This window comes from Phoca vitulina, unplaced genomic scaffold (assembly GCF_004348235.1).
Source record: "Phoca vitulina isolate PV1807 unplaced genomic scaffold, GSC_HSeal_1.0 scaffold3, whole genome shotgun sequence".
Taxonomy (NCBI): Eukaryota; Metazoa; Chordata; class Mammalia; order Carnivora; family Phocidae; genus Phoca; species Phoca vitulina.
In genome coordinates, this window is record NW_022589706.1 from 67,809,691 (window position 1) to 67,824,928 (window position 15,238).

At 35.6% G+C, this 15,238-nt stretch overlaps 1 protein-coding gene across 1 annotated transcript in view; it reads left to right on the top strand.

Annotated features, from left to right (window-relative positions):
* The first annotated feature begins 9,295 nt into the window (after positions 1-9,295).
* The window catches only part of MMRN1 (multimerin 1), a 74,604-nt gene continuing 68,661 nt past the window's right edge, over positions 9,296-15,238 (top strand). Inside the window, exon 1 of the mRNA XM_032398646.1 lies at positions 9,296-9,371. The gene's annotated coding sequence lies outside the window, so the exon portion shown is untranslated. The remainder of the gene's footprint in view (positions 9,372-15,238) is intronic.

Sequence of the window (15,238 nt, forward strand, 5' to 3'; positions counted from 1 at the left end):
AATTTACCAGGCATGTAAAGATAAAGGAAAATACAACTCATAATGAGAAGAAAAACAAATCAATTAAAAGTGACCCTGAAATGACACAGAAGATAGATTTAGTAAACAAGGATACTGAACACTTTTAACTGTACTCCATCTGGTCAATAAGGTAGAAGTAAGATTAAACATGGTAAGTGTAGACAGAGAAGATATAAAAAACACTCAAACAATATCTAAGACGGAAAATACCCTGGATGGTATATCAACAGCAGATAAAACATTGCAAAAAAGATTAGTCACTTTGAAGACCTAGTAATAGAAATTATCCATGAAGAAACCTAGAGTGAAAAATAGCTAAAAACAAAACAAAATAAAACAAAAACACAAATCATCAGTGAACTGTGGGATAGCTTCAAGTGGCCAAATATATACATGTAACTGGAACCCTCAAAGGTGGTGGAAGAAAAAAATATATACATAGTTGAAGAAATAATGGTCATGCCCCCAAATTTGGTGAAAACTTTAAACTCACAGATTCAAGAGCCACAAGCACAGGAAACATGAAAAACACACCAGTGCACATTGCTGTTAAGTTGCTTAAGACTAATAATAAAGGAAAACTTGTAAAAGCAGCCAGAGAAAAAAGATACACTGTGTAGAGGGGAATAAAGAATAAAGATAAGCATGTCAGTAATTTTTTTTTTCTCAGAAACAATGCAAGCTAGAAGACTTTCAAGTAACATCTTTATAGTACTGAATGAAAAAAAATATTACTTAGAATTCTTCACTCAGCCAAAATATCTTTCAAAAATAATAGTGAATGCATCACTAATTGCAAAATAATAATAGTAAAATAAGGCTTTGTCAGACATGGAAACTGAAAGAAGTCATCAGCAGCAGACCTGGACGATAGAAAATGTTAAAGGAAGTTCTTCAAGCAGAAGGAAAATGATACCAGATGAAAATGCATTCCTATGCAAAAGAGTATAAGATCACACATTTATTAAACATATTCAATCACACTTTAAAAATGGGATAAAGATTCTAGTTTCAGATTTTTTTTATCCCTCCTTTTTTTTTTTATAGTGATTCAATAATTCCATATATTCACCTGGTGCTCATCACAAGTGCACTCCTTATCCCCATCACTTATTTCACCCATCCCCACTCCCCCACTCTGGTAACCATCAGTTTGTTCTCTATAGTTAAGAGTCTATTTTTTTATTTGTCTCTCTCTCTCTCTTTCTTCCCCTTTGCTTATTTGTTTAGTTTCTTAAATTCTGCATATGAGTGAAATCATATGGTATTTGTCTTTCTCTTAACTGACTTATTTCATTTAGCATTATACTCTCTAGCTCCATCCATGTCATTGCAAATGGCAAGATTTCATTCTTTTGTATGGATGAATAATATCCCACTGTGTATATATATTCCACTTTTTCCTTATTCATTCATCAATTGATGGAAAACTTGGGCTGCTTCCATGTCTAGCCTATTGTAAATAATGCTGCTATAAATATAGGGGTGCATGCATCCCTTTGAATTAATGTTTTTGTATTCTTTGGGTAAATACCCAATAGTGTGATTGCTGGATGATGGGGAAGTTCTATTTTTAACTTTTTGAGGAAACTCCATACTGTTTTCCACAGTGGTTGCACTAATTTGCATGCCCACCAAGAGTGTACAAGAATATACCTTTTTCTCCACATCCTTGCTTGCATTGTCAATTTTAGCTATTTTGACAGGTGTGAGGGGTTATCTCATTGCAGTTTTGATTTGCATTTCCCTGATGATAAGTGACTTTGAGCATCTTTTCATGTGTCTGTTGGCCCTCTGGATGTCTTCTTTGGTGAAATATCCGTTCATGCCTCCTGCCCATTTTTTAATTGGATTATTTGGGTTTTTTGGTGTTGAGTTTGATAAGTTCTCTATTTTGGATACTAACTCTTAATTGGATATGTCATTTGCAAATATCTTCTCCCATTCTGTAGGTTGCCTTTTAGCTTTGTTGATTTCGTTTCAGAATTTAGATATATCTTTTAAGCTATCAATTTCATAGCCATAGAATTTTGTTACAGAAATGTATATATTAATATTTATAGATATTGTTTTATTTCATAACTAATATATTATTATATTATATGTAATATCTAATGTATACTCATATGTTATATTTATGGATATATTTTATATTTATAGGTTATATTTATAGATAAAATAAAATTGATTCAAATGCCAATATTTTACATACCTGGGGGCCCACTTCCATTTCGTCCTCTCTGTCTCCCACAGGCCTACATGTTAAAGTGCTCCATCCTGTCTGGTATATTCTCCAAAATGTCTTCATCATTCATCCTTTTCACATGAAAATATTTGTCATTTCTTGATTGCCACAGAGATCTTATCTAAAAAATTCATCATAAAGTATGAAAAAATAAAAGATTTAACTTTCCAAAGAGGTTATTTTAAAACATAACTTTTGACCCAAATGGAATCTTACGGTGTGGAACATTTCTGAGATATATGCCATTTGTTTGCACCAATACCTAAACTCAATGGCACTTCCTAAAGAGTAATGACAATTTTACTGTCCATGTAGTCTCGCGTTGAATCATCTTTTTTTTTTAAGATTTTATTTATTTATTTGACAAATAGAGAGTATAAGCAGGGTGAGTGGCAGAAAAAGGGAGAAGAAGGCTCTCACTGAGAAAGGAACCCGATGTGGGGCTTGATCCCAGAACCCTGGAATCATGACCTGAGCCGAAGGCAGATGCTTAACCGACTGAGCCACCCAGGCACCCACACCTGGAATCATCTTATTATTAAAATATGTTCATTTTCTTGAATACTAAATTAGAGAATTAAGCAGTCAATTATAATTACAAGCATCTTAAATTTTATACTGTATGGGACTTTAAATGAAGATGCCCAAAATTAATGCATTAGTATTATTTTTATTGTTATTACTAATACAACTAATTCGTTATACTATCACCTAAATCATAGATCTGTTGTTTTATTATTATTTTTTAATCATAGAGGGCTTAGCTTACATACATATAGCTTAGATACATTTAAACTTTATGTGAAATCACTTCAGAAAAGAAAATAGGAAAAGCAGCCCAGGTGATAACAGCATAGAAGATGAAAATGGTCCCAGCAGGGATAAGTGGAGGCCCAGTGTCCTTTCAAATAACCATTTATTTCACATATTACAATTAGGAATGTTAGGTCTTAGTTCCAACATTATTGTAATGCATTTACAAAGCAGCATTTGATTTAGGTCATAGGAACACTTAGCAGGATTTTTACAAAGCCTTCAATTTTCCCTTCATGTATTTCTCTCAAGCTTACGCATGCATTTTCATAAAAATTAAAAGTTTCTCTCCCTTTTTAGTTCAAAATCAATGATAGCATCTCTCTTTTGCCTCATGTATGTGTTGAGTTTGGCCTTCCTTTATTAAATATTCTTCAGTAGCAAACTGCTTGGTGTAGAGAATGTAGAAAATGGGTTGATGCTGATGACCCCATTTATCAAATACCAGAAAAATATGATTTTGTGTCATCTTCCAGTGTACATTATTGAAACTGAACTGAACAAAGGAGACAACTTTAACCCTCCTCTCCTTTTCCAAAAATCATATGCTGACTGATGGTAAACTTTCCCATGTCCTCCAAGCTTGAAGGAGAGGGGATTTAAAAATTCTAATGTATTCAAGTCACACATGTAAACTTTTCATAATGTAGATTGATCTCTGACTGACATCGAGTATCGTAACATCAACTTCCCATAACTGGAATTAATTTTCCACCTTCACAGATATGCTTTAAATGTAAAATATTATGTGTGTTTTCATTGGAGTTTTGGGATTCAAAGTTGAAAAGATGGGTTACGCCAACCTCATTATTTTTTTAAATAAGTAGTATGATCTCAAGAATTAAGAAAAACTGAAAAAGCCAAGTCAACTTATTATAGGGTTGATATGTAAAGAAAGCATTATTATGTACATCCCATTTAAGAGAGAAGAGAATTGAGATATAGGTCCTTGAAGAAGCTCACCAAGATCATACAGCAAATAGATGCTACAGTCAGGATTTGAACTCAGATTTGACGAGTTCCAGCTACAGAGTCAACACCCAGGACTATTTTTTCTCCCCTTGTATAACGACATATTTTATCATAATGAAATTTCTAATATAAATTAAACCATGCTGTAGTAAAAAAATTTTCTTTTTCTTCTATTGTCAGATGAAAAGTTGTATTTGAGTTCTATTTCACTAGCACACTAGCTTCTTAGGAATCTATTGTTTTTCACCAAGTGCAGAGAGAAACGTCAACTTTTTTAACATGATTTATTCTTTTCGAAGTTGAATCATTTTAATAGTATTGCTCTTAGAGGATTGTATAAAATACCCTGTTTTTTTTTTTAAGCCTTACCAAATATATCTTATAAGGTATAAAATCATGTTTATGGTAGAGATTCAAGCAAAGAGGGAAATTAGGGAACTGGGAAGAGAATACATTTTTTAATAGTCTTATTCAAGGTCATTTAAATCAAAGCATAAAATTTTCTATTGCTTTTTTTTTGTTTCTGCCTTCGAATATAAATTGTTAAGCTGCTATTCATAGAGTAGTCCCATTGTTAAGATATCTTTGCCGCCTTCTGTTCTCCCATTACCTCTTTATCATATTCACAGTGAAAATTTGCCTGAAAATGGTAACTTTCCTGTAAGTATTTATTCATTTATTGATTCCTCTTCCAAAGCAACATTTGAAGCTCTGTGTCACTTACTCTGTTAGTTAGCATGTAGGTTGGATGTCAATCACTGGAAATCCCCATTAACTGTGGCTTAAACTGGATAGAAGTTTACTTTTCTCTCTATTCAGAAAGTCTGGACATGGTCAGTCCAGCATCAGAGTGATATATCACACTGTCTAGGACCCAGGCTCTTCCATGCTAAAGCTTTGCCCCACATGGATTTTGTTTCCAACTTATTCTCATGATTCAAGGTGATTGCCAGAACTCCAGATAGTCCATCAGTAAGGAGGAAGGAGCAAAGAGAGATGCAAATACAATATTTTAAGAATATTTTCTGGCAGGTGGACACACAATTTCTGCTTATAACCCCCTCAATTTAGTTACATGGCCACAATTGACTGCAGGGAATGCTAGGACATGTGGCCTTCTTTCAGCTAAAAATAAGGGGTCCTATTACTATGGAAAAGGGGGAAATAAATATTTGCAGATGTTACAGTTCAACGTCTCTGGGAAACAGATTATAAGATGGAGATTACTTCCAAGGAAGTTTATTAGAGAGTGTTCCTGAGATCAAAACTTTCAGAAGGTTGAGGGAGAAGTTGTGGGCTGAGGGACAAGTTGAGCTGTTCTTTAGTCCCAGTAAAGACTTAGGTCAATCCCATTCAGAATTATCCCTAGTCAGGGTGAGGGAGCTGAGTCTTCATTTTCAACTTCGGTCACTTGTTGCGGGCTAGTGCTGGAAGGAGGTATGGCACTGAGCAAGATAGTTCTTTTCAGCTGAGATAATTCCCAGAGAAAGCTGACAGTTGCAGCTGTCTTCCAGTGGTCGGGGGGGATGAATTCTTTATTCCTGAAGAGGAACCTTGGGAGCATATCACAGCATCTTCCACAGCAGACTGCAGATCTGTGCTATGGACGATAAAAAAAGGAAATAAAGAGCACGTCTTGCCCTGGACACTTGAGGACTTTATGTTCCAGTTACATTCCAAATAGCTCTAACACGAGTAGAAAGGATTAATTTTTTTTTTTTTAAAGATTTTATTTATTTATCTGACAGAGAGACAGCGAGAGAAGGAACACAAGCAGGGGGAGTGGGAGAGGGAGAAGCAGGCTTTCTGCCGAGAAGGGAGCCTGATACGGGGCTCTATCCCAGGACCCTGGGACCATGACCTGAGCTGAAGGCAGACGCTTAACGACTGAGCCACCCAGGCGGCCAAGGATTAAATTTTTAAAGAGAAATACAAATAAAGAGCTATGCGTATGCAGAAGTTACTTTTCTTCCACTCAATTCCAATTCTTATTAAAAACCTACTGTATGTTAGTTAGATACCATGTTAGGCAATGAGATAAATGAATGTGATTAACATGTGCCTTTGCCATCATGGAATTTAGTGGCTCATTTGGGGGAGAATGATTGAAAACAAATAAATAAATGAAATAACAGCTAATTGTGATATGTGGTAGGAAGGAAATGAACAACTAATTGTGAAATGCATATTTGAAGGAGATACTTGGAGGGGAGAAGGAACGATATAAGTTGAGAATTAATAATGAGAAGAAAACAACCTTGGGAAGACAGGAAGACAGACTGATGTCTTTTTTTTTTTTAAAAAAGATTTTATTTATTCATTTGACAGAGAGAGACACAGCGAGAGAGGGAACACAAGCAGGGGGAGTGGGAGAGGGAGAAGCAGGCTTCCCGTAGAGCAGGGAGCCCAATGTGATGCAAGGCTCGATCCCAGGACCCTGGGATCATGACCTGAGCCAAAGGCAGACGCTTAACAACTGAGCCACCCAGGCGCCCCAAGACAGATTGATTTCTAGGCAAAGGGCCCCCCAAATGTTCAGTGACAAAGTGACAGATTTGAGACCTGAAGGAACATCAGCATGACTGGGACATAGTAAGCAAAGAAGAGAGTGCTGTCAGGTGAGATTGAAGTAAAATCATTAGTGTCTGAGAATCTGGGTTGTATTTTAGGCACAATGGGAAAGACAAGAATTTATCAGACACAAGAACACACATAAGCTGATTAGCATTTACATAAATTACCCCTGGATGCAGTAGACAAAGTGATATTTAGGGATTGAGAAGGCTTCAGTAAACTTGACATTACCTTTTTTTTTTTAGATTATTTATTTATTTATTTGCGAGAGAAAGAGAGAGAGAGTGGGGGGGGGTAGGAACATAGGGAGAGGGAGAAGCAGACTCCCCACTGAGCAGGGAGCCCAACGCAGGGCTTGATCCCAGGACCCCGAGATCATGACCCGAGCAGAAGGCAGACGTTTAACCCACTGAGCCACCCAGGTGCCCTAACTTGACATTACTTTTGAAAATTGCTTTCAACAATTATTTTAGAGATACAGTGATGAGATAAAAAGAGAAAAATTTTGACTCATGAAGTTACTTTTCCACAAGGAGATTCTCTGTCTCTCTCCATACATACACACACATGCACATAAATTTATGAAAATGAATATGGAAGAAAAGTAATCTCTGAATGACTCCCATGTCTCTTTATTTTCTTTTGGCTCTTTAAAATGCTTATTCCTGGGGGTGCCTGGGTGGCTAATTCAGTTAAGTGTCTGATTTAGGCTTAGGTCACTGTCTTGCCACCTGGGATCTATCCTGGCCTTGTCACCTGTCAGGCTCTGCACTCATATATATATAAAATGAAAGGCTTATTCCTTTACCTTGTATTAGAGTTATTTGGGATACACACACACACACACACACTCTCTCTCTCTCTCTCATTATGTGTATATATACGCACACACACACAATTATTTATATATTCTATATGCTATACATATAGCTTATGCATGTATTCATGTATATATTATGCATAGATACAATATAGTATATACATAACACTACAAGGACATTACATATAATATGCTGTATACTAAATTACGTAAAAATATTGTTTTCATGTTTTTTAAAAATTTGAGTAAGATACTAACTTTACTAGAATAATTTGAACAGTAGAAACTCAATTTTGTCATGCCCAATACTGTGCATCATGCTCACAATATTTTTCTTGAATTCACACACTTCTGTTTATATATTTCTATGAAAAGAATTTTATATTTTTCTTGTAATGAACAATTGTTGTTTTAAATGCCTTTGCCTCTTTTTCAATTTTATGTGAAATTACATCCATCCATCCAAGCATAATCTTTTATTTTACAATGTAATGCTTAAGTCAGACATTATTTTTATTTTTTTATTTTTATTTACTTATGACTCATGATTTAATTCATTCTATTTGTGATGTGATAATATATTTATAAGGTAATTCAGGAGTTTTCTACCCAGACTCTAAATAGGACAGGCTAGTGGAGCACAGAGGAGAGCTGGATGCAATGTTCTTCATGACATTGTATTTTTATAGAATTCTATGATAGAATTTTGAATTACTTCATGTGAGAGAGAAGTTCTACCTACTTCCTGAAAGCTAGGTAACTAATGGAATACATGCCTCAAAAGCAGACACTAAAAACTCACTGAAATTTAGTTACAATTACATTTCCACCCATATGCATCTAAACTTTCAAAAATGTTTCACACAGACACATCTGAATGCCCTAAATTCTGGAGACTGTTTTTCAACAATGAGCAATGTGCTTAGTTGGGGAGTCTCGGCTGATGCGAGTGAAAAATCTCTAAGGGAGCAAATTATATGTGAGGAAGAATTCAAACGTATGTCAAAGCTTCCACTACTTTTAGCTACAGAGGCAGGCACCATGTATTTATTGATCACCTATCCTATGCGAGACAAGTCCTGAAGTATTTAAAAGACAACAAAGCAGAGGTCCTCCCACTGGCTTGCAGAAGATTTGTTTACTCAACAAAAGAAAGGTGACCAATGCTAAAACAGGCAGAAGCTGAGTGAAAGGATTCAGCTGACCGAAATCTATGTTCTAGAAAAATTCTGTCTGAGATGCACACTTCCAAGAACTCATTTTCCACCCACTTACAGGAGCTGTGCAAGAAACTATAGAAGGCTCTAGCAAAGAATTAGAATAGATTTATCAGTGAGGTGTGGCTGACTATGAAATGCTCTCAGGAATGCAGCCCAGGGCTGCAATAATGGTGTGAATCAAAACGCTAGAGCAGTTTACCCTAGTTTCCATTACTGTTTTTCTTGTTTCTAAATGGGATAGAATTAAAAGTCTAAATCTTAATAACTATGATTTACAGATTATGCCTGCTTTCATACAGGCTTAAATATTACTAATTAACAAAATATATTGCCATCAAGAATTTTGAGAAAAGTCTTAGCCTTGCATTATTTGGAACATGTTAATTACGGTGGTGACTAAACCTTCAGCTTGGGTAACACTTTTTAGTAAGAATCTAGGATCAAATGCAACACTGAAAGGACAAGAGGCGGGCTGGGGTCAGTGCCCTCAGGCATCTTAGTTTCTTGGTCTCTGGGCTTCGGTTGCTAGGCATTCACAGAGAATAATGGCAGGGCCATTGTAAGGGTGCTTTTTCCCTCTGCCCCTCTTAAGCTCCTGTTCTCTGCTTCTGTAAATAAGTGAATATTTGGAGACAGCCTAAAGAGAGGCCCACAGAAGTTTCCACATGTTAGCATCTACTATACATCATGTGCAAAGGATATTAAGGTAAGAGCGATCCATGACTTTTTTTTTTTTAAATTAACATTCTGCTTCCAAGAAAAAAAATGTAAACATAGAAAAGTTTGCTATTGTTGCTTCTAATGAGATTACAGGTCTATTTTGAGTATTAATAGTGTTAGCACTTTGTGTAACATACAATGAAAAAGAATTTTAAAGCATTTACTTTCCTTTAAAATGTGTCACACATCATAATCCAGTAGGAATGTGTGTGGGGAAAATCTTCTGGCAGAATTTAACGATATTTATGAAAATAGCCTGAAGAAGAGCATTATATTGGAAACTTGTAACGTTATTATTGCTCATGGTGTAGTCAGTTGTTAAGCTATTCTTTTAGTTGATAGACTAAATCATCTATTAAATCAGCAGACTTTGTTTTGTGAAACTGTTACTTTTTTGGACCTAGTATGTTGCTGCTTTAACTTTATAGATACTCTGATTGCTCCGGGTATAGAAGCCAAGGGGAAGACAATCCGTGCATTTGCAAATACGGACGCTTTCTTTTGAAACCAAGCTTTGTGTTGGCTGTTTCTACTAGTTTCCTAATGTAACAGAAGCTGACTTCTATTGTTAACAAAAATTAAGAATCTAAATTAATACGTGAGATCCGGTTAACCTGGGGGAGAGGGTTTAGTTGAAGCTGTAGACTTAAAGGATCTGGATTCTAATGGCAGTTCTGTCATCTTTCAGTGACCATACCTTGCCCAGTTACTCGATTTCCTGGTAAAATGGGGATCATGAGTCACAACGTCACAGGTTGTTAGAGAAATTGAACAGGATTAATATAGTTTATGTGCCACTCAATGCAATGCTTAGCACGGAATCAGTGCATAATGAGCTAACAGTCATTACAATTGTCAGGGAAAGTCAAATCAGTGTTAATCTGTCCTTCTGTTGGCTTAAGATCTGTCCATTGAGAGTTTCTAGACAGGGGAGCCGCACAGGAGGCTTTCTAGTGTGTAGAGTAAGAATAAGGATTAAAGACATGCAAGGATAGGTGGGTCCAGACTCTTGCCTTGGCAAGAGGAGAGGAAATATAATGGAAATTAAGCATAGGAAAGTATAACTCTGGTTTCTCGAGATAATAATATTCCAACTTTTACCAATATATGACTTTACATTGTATAAAACAGTCCCATAGGCCCTGAGCCATGGAATCATTGGAGGAAGAATACAGAGGAGGTACCATATGAGCAGTACATGGCAGAATGGCATGAGGACAAAGATCTCAGGTTCAAACCTGTAGCCATTGGACATGCTGCCCCCTTTCTATGCTACCCTGCCTATGGTTCTCAAAAGAATAGTTAAAGGATTCAGAAGAAAGTGGTCCATGAAAATATGAGAGAAACTTTGTGTTTTCTAGGCTAGATGTATTCGGGAGAGAGATCATAATCTCTTGGGATTTGGAGGCAGAAGCACTGATAAAATTAAGGGAAGGTTATTTGTTGGCTTTTTCAATGAAAATTTGGAGAATTTCTTTGCCTTTATTCATAGGAATGTTTTGAGCAGCTAATTTCCTTTTCTCTTTCTTTAATTCAGCCAGTGATACACAGATTTGCGTACAGTAAGATAAACAATAAACTATACCTACCGATGGAAGTAATTTCTTAATTTTATTGGTGTGTTGCTAGTATCTAGTTAAATTTAAATTAAATATAAATTCTGATCTAGCAAATACATACTTCAAAACTAAAATTTCATTTGTAAATTTGAAGCAAACACATTTATAACATATTTCTTAAATTTAGGAACTGCTTATTGTAAGGTATTAAAGGACTCCAAGGCAATGTGGTTCCAAATCATGACATAACAAAATTTCTAAGATTTGAGAATTAATGTTGGGTGTACTTGTTTTGTAAAAATGAGTTCTTCTAACTATAAAAGCAAGTGTTCTCATTTTGTGTGAACAATAATATATGAATAAATTATATGCCTTTCCCCCCCCCCTTCTTTTTTTAAAAGAAGGCCTGAGAAAAGAATATTAATGAAAGGCGGTTTAGTGTTTGTCAGAGTTGCCCAGGGCAAATGTAAGATGTCATTCTAATCAGTGCTGTTACTACAACTTTAGTAATGGTGTATCTAGCTTTGATTCATATTCCTACCCAGTTAAGTATTGTACACCTTCTTCAATCTATTGATGTATTGTTGCAAATTATACATTGAATCCATTTCCACAGGGCTACCTTTCAATTTATGATTTAGCTGTGAGAACTGAACAATAATGATACAACTAATGAAGGAATTGGGTATAATAAGTTATGCATCAAAGTTACTAAGAATACTTCAGATGAAAGTGGAGTGTTTTGTGAGCTATTTTTGTTCTGATTATAACATTTGTTTACGACACCTGGCCATTTCCTAAATTTATTACTAATGAGAGTTTGTCAGCAGCTGATCTAGCTCTAAATTTAAGCTACATTTATTTAAATTGGGGTGTTATATGAACACCCCAATATATTTCCTGCTGCTTAAGAAAAGTAACCCTTGAAGAAAGATTACTTTCATATTTTGATGACATCTATATGTTACAATGACATTTCAGTAGAATGAGCATTCTTCTTTTTTATTTATTTATTTTTTTTTTAAAAAGATTTTATTTATTTATTTGTGAGAGAGAGAGAGGGAGAGTACAAGCAGGGGAAGTGGCAGGCAGAGGGAGAAGCAGGCTCCTTGCTAAGCAAGGAGCCCAATGTGGAACTCGATCCCAGGACCCTGAGGTCATGACCTGAGCCGAAGGCAGACGCTTAACCATCTGAGCCACCCAGGCACCCCTGAGCATTCTTCTTTAATTTAATTCTACAAGATGGGGGAAATATTATTGGCTTTTCATTTTTCTACAGTAAGTGGGTTTTGCCATGGTAAAAAAAAAAATAATAGTAATAATTGTTGGATTGCTCTTCAGCTACTTAGTATTAGGTTTTCATTGTTGCTGTTTTTTAATAAATCCATTTTCTTGATATTTAACCATTTTTACCAATATTTTGGCTTAACAGTAAATATATATATATATGGATATATGTAATTACTTATGTATGTGTATATATACACATATATATGTATGAGTGTGTAAATATATCTATTGTTGAAACAGTACTTTAACATTTTCCCCCATTAATAAAAGTAGAACAAGTCTATGCTCTAAATTTAATTGGGTTTAGGTGGTTTTAAGAGAATGTATTATGAAGAAAGAGTTAAGTATAGAAAGACTACTGACTTGGTTTTAGAAAACCTAAATGTTAGTCCTGATTCTAACAGTGAAGTTTTCTTAGTGTCCCACTGTATTCTTATCCTCTGTTTCATGTTCCAGGCATATGAAATTTTTGGTAAATATCAAGCTGACTTAAGTTAACTTTCTGTCCTAGAGACCATCTCTGCTCCACAGATGAATGTAAGAATTATATTTGTTCTATTTCAAAAAGGAAAGATTGTACACTTGATTTAAGAAAGATCAACTCACTGCTAGAAAGGGACAAACATTTTAGATTTCAAGCTTATTAAGTTCTTTTTCTTACACTTAAAAAATTAATGCATATAAAAAAATCAATGCATAAATTACATACAACAAAATGCTCAGTTCGTAAGTGTTCAGTTTACTGATTTTGACAATGGGATATACTCAGTACCCACAACCCAAAGCAAAATGTAAAATGTTTCCATCATCCCAGAAAGATCTTTCATGTCCGTTGCTAATAAATCCTCCCAGAGGAAGCTACTTCCTGATTTCTACCATAACTTAGTATTTCCTGTTCTTGGACTTCATATACTTAGAACTATAGCATAGGTACTCCTCTCTGTTTCAGATCTCTCACTCAACACATTGATTTTGAGATTCATTCATGTTATTGCATATATCAGCATTTTGTTCTTTTTTTAATTGTAGAATTGTATTTCATTGTATGGACATTTCACTCTTCATTTATATCTTCTTCTCCTAATGGACATTTGGGTTGAGCCCAGTTTGGGGCTACTACTATGAACAAGATTTTTCTAAATCCTCTTGAACAAGTCTTTTTGTGGACATGCTTTTACTTTTCCTGTGTAAATATGTCAGTGTAAAATTCCTCTGTCAAGAGTGAAGTTCATGTACTTTTGTTGCAAGATTGCAGGGTGCTTGTCTCATGGAGTCGAAGAATGAATCCCACAGACACAACAGGGTGAAGTGAAGTGAAAGTCTATTAACCAAAGGTGAGAACAGAAAGGAAAGAAAAAAGCTCTCTAGAGGGAGAGGGGTCCGAATGGGTTGCCACGGAGGGCTTTTAGTGGCAATCTTTTATTGAGAACTGACCAGGAAGCTTGTGGCCTTGAGACTCTTGTGCCATCTCGGTTTGTTCCCCTATATCTTGTCCTGCTCTGTCTCGGCGTCTCCACCTGCCAGGAATAGTTTCAGGGGCCCAGTCGGGGAGTCAGGGGCCTCCTACCTCTCCTGCCTGGACCTTAACCCCTTCCTTATTCATGGGATAGGACCTGTGGGCAGAAAGAGCACTGGGATTGTGAGGAGTGGCTGACTGTATACTTTTTAATTAGTGGGGGTGAGGGATAGCACAAGTCTCCAAGGAATCTGGAAGCACAGCTTTCAGGACCTTGAGGGGCCAGCTGCTGTCAAGATGAAGTACTTTTAAACATTAAGGCACTAAGGGAGCCACGAATTCCTTGAGGAAGGTCATGCTCTGCATGTTTCAGGTATCTGTCAGTGGGCTGCAAGTTGTAAGAAGATTTTAACTGAAGCTACATTTCTTTTGCCTTTATTTCCCACATCACTTGCAACTTCATAATTGCCACATAGTTCTCCGAAGTGGTGGTACCATTTTACATTTCTACTGGAAATATGTGAGAGTTCTGATTGCCTTAGTCCCTTCCAGGACTTAGTGTTGTTGTTGTTGTTGCTGTTGTTGCTGTTGTTGTTGTTTTACTTTTAGTTCTAATGTCTGAGAAATGGTATCTAATTGTAGTTTTATTTGCTTTACTTTGCTCTGATAACTGAGTATGTCGAGCACCTTTTCATGTGTATGTTGGCCATTTGTATATCTTCTTTGTTATGTGTCTGTTCAAGGGGCTTTTGTCAAGTTATTAATTGGATTATTTGTCTTTTTGTAATTGATTTGTAGGAACTCATTTTATATTCTGGATGGGTAATTTGTTCAAATATCTAAATTCCTATCATTTTTATCCAGTGTAGGGCTTGCTATTCATTTTCTTCATTGTGTCCTTTAAATAACTGAAGCTTTTAATTTTGAAGAGGTTCAGTGTATCACCTTGTTTATGGTGCATGCTTTCTGTGTCCCATCAAAGAAATCTTTTTTTAAGATCATGAGGCTATTTTATGTTTGCTATTTGAAGGTTATGGTTCAGTTTAATTAATCTTAAATTAATTTTAAGTTTAGAGTGTATTAGAGGTGAAATTTCATTTTTAAAATTTACGTATTTATTTGCTCCAGTATCTTTTGCTAATAAGATTTTTTATTATTGTTATAATTGAATTGACCATGCTTTTGCCCAAAATCAGTGTGGATTGATTTCTGGGCCAACACTTTTCTTCAAGTGTTCTATTTTTGGAGAAAACTCTTACTCTTACATTATTTGGAACCAATATTATACTATTCTGACTACTGTAGATTAAAACTTAAAATCAGATAGTGTGAGCAATTCAATTTGGTTCTTTTTAAAAATTGCTTGACTATTTTGCACCCATTATATTGTGAACTTGCCTAAATTCACTGATTAGTGGGGTTCTTTTTTTTTTTTTGAAGATTACATGGAGTTTCTTTTTTTTTTTTTAAGATTTTAATTTACTTATTTGACAGAGAGAGGGGGAGAGAGAGAAGCAGGCCCCCTGCTGAACAAGGAGCCCGACATGG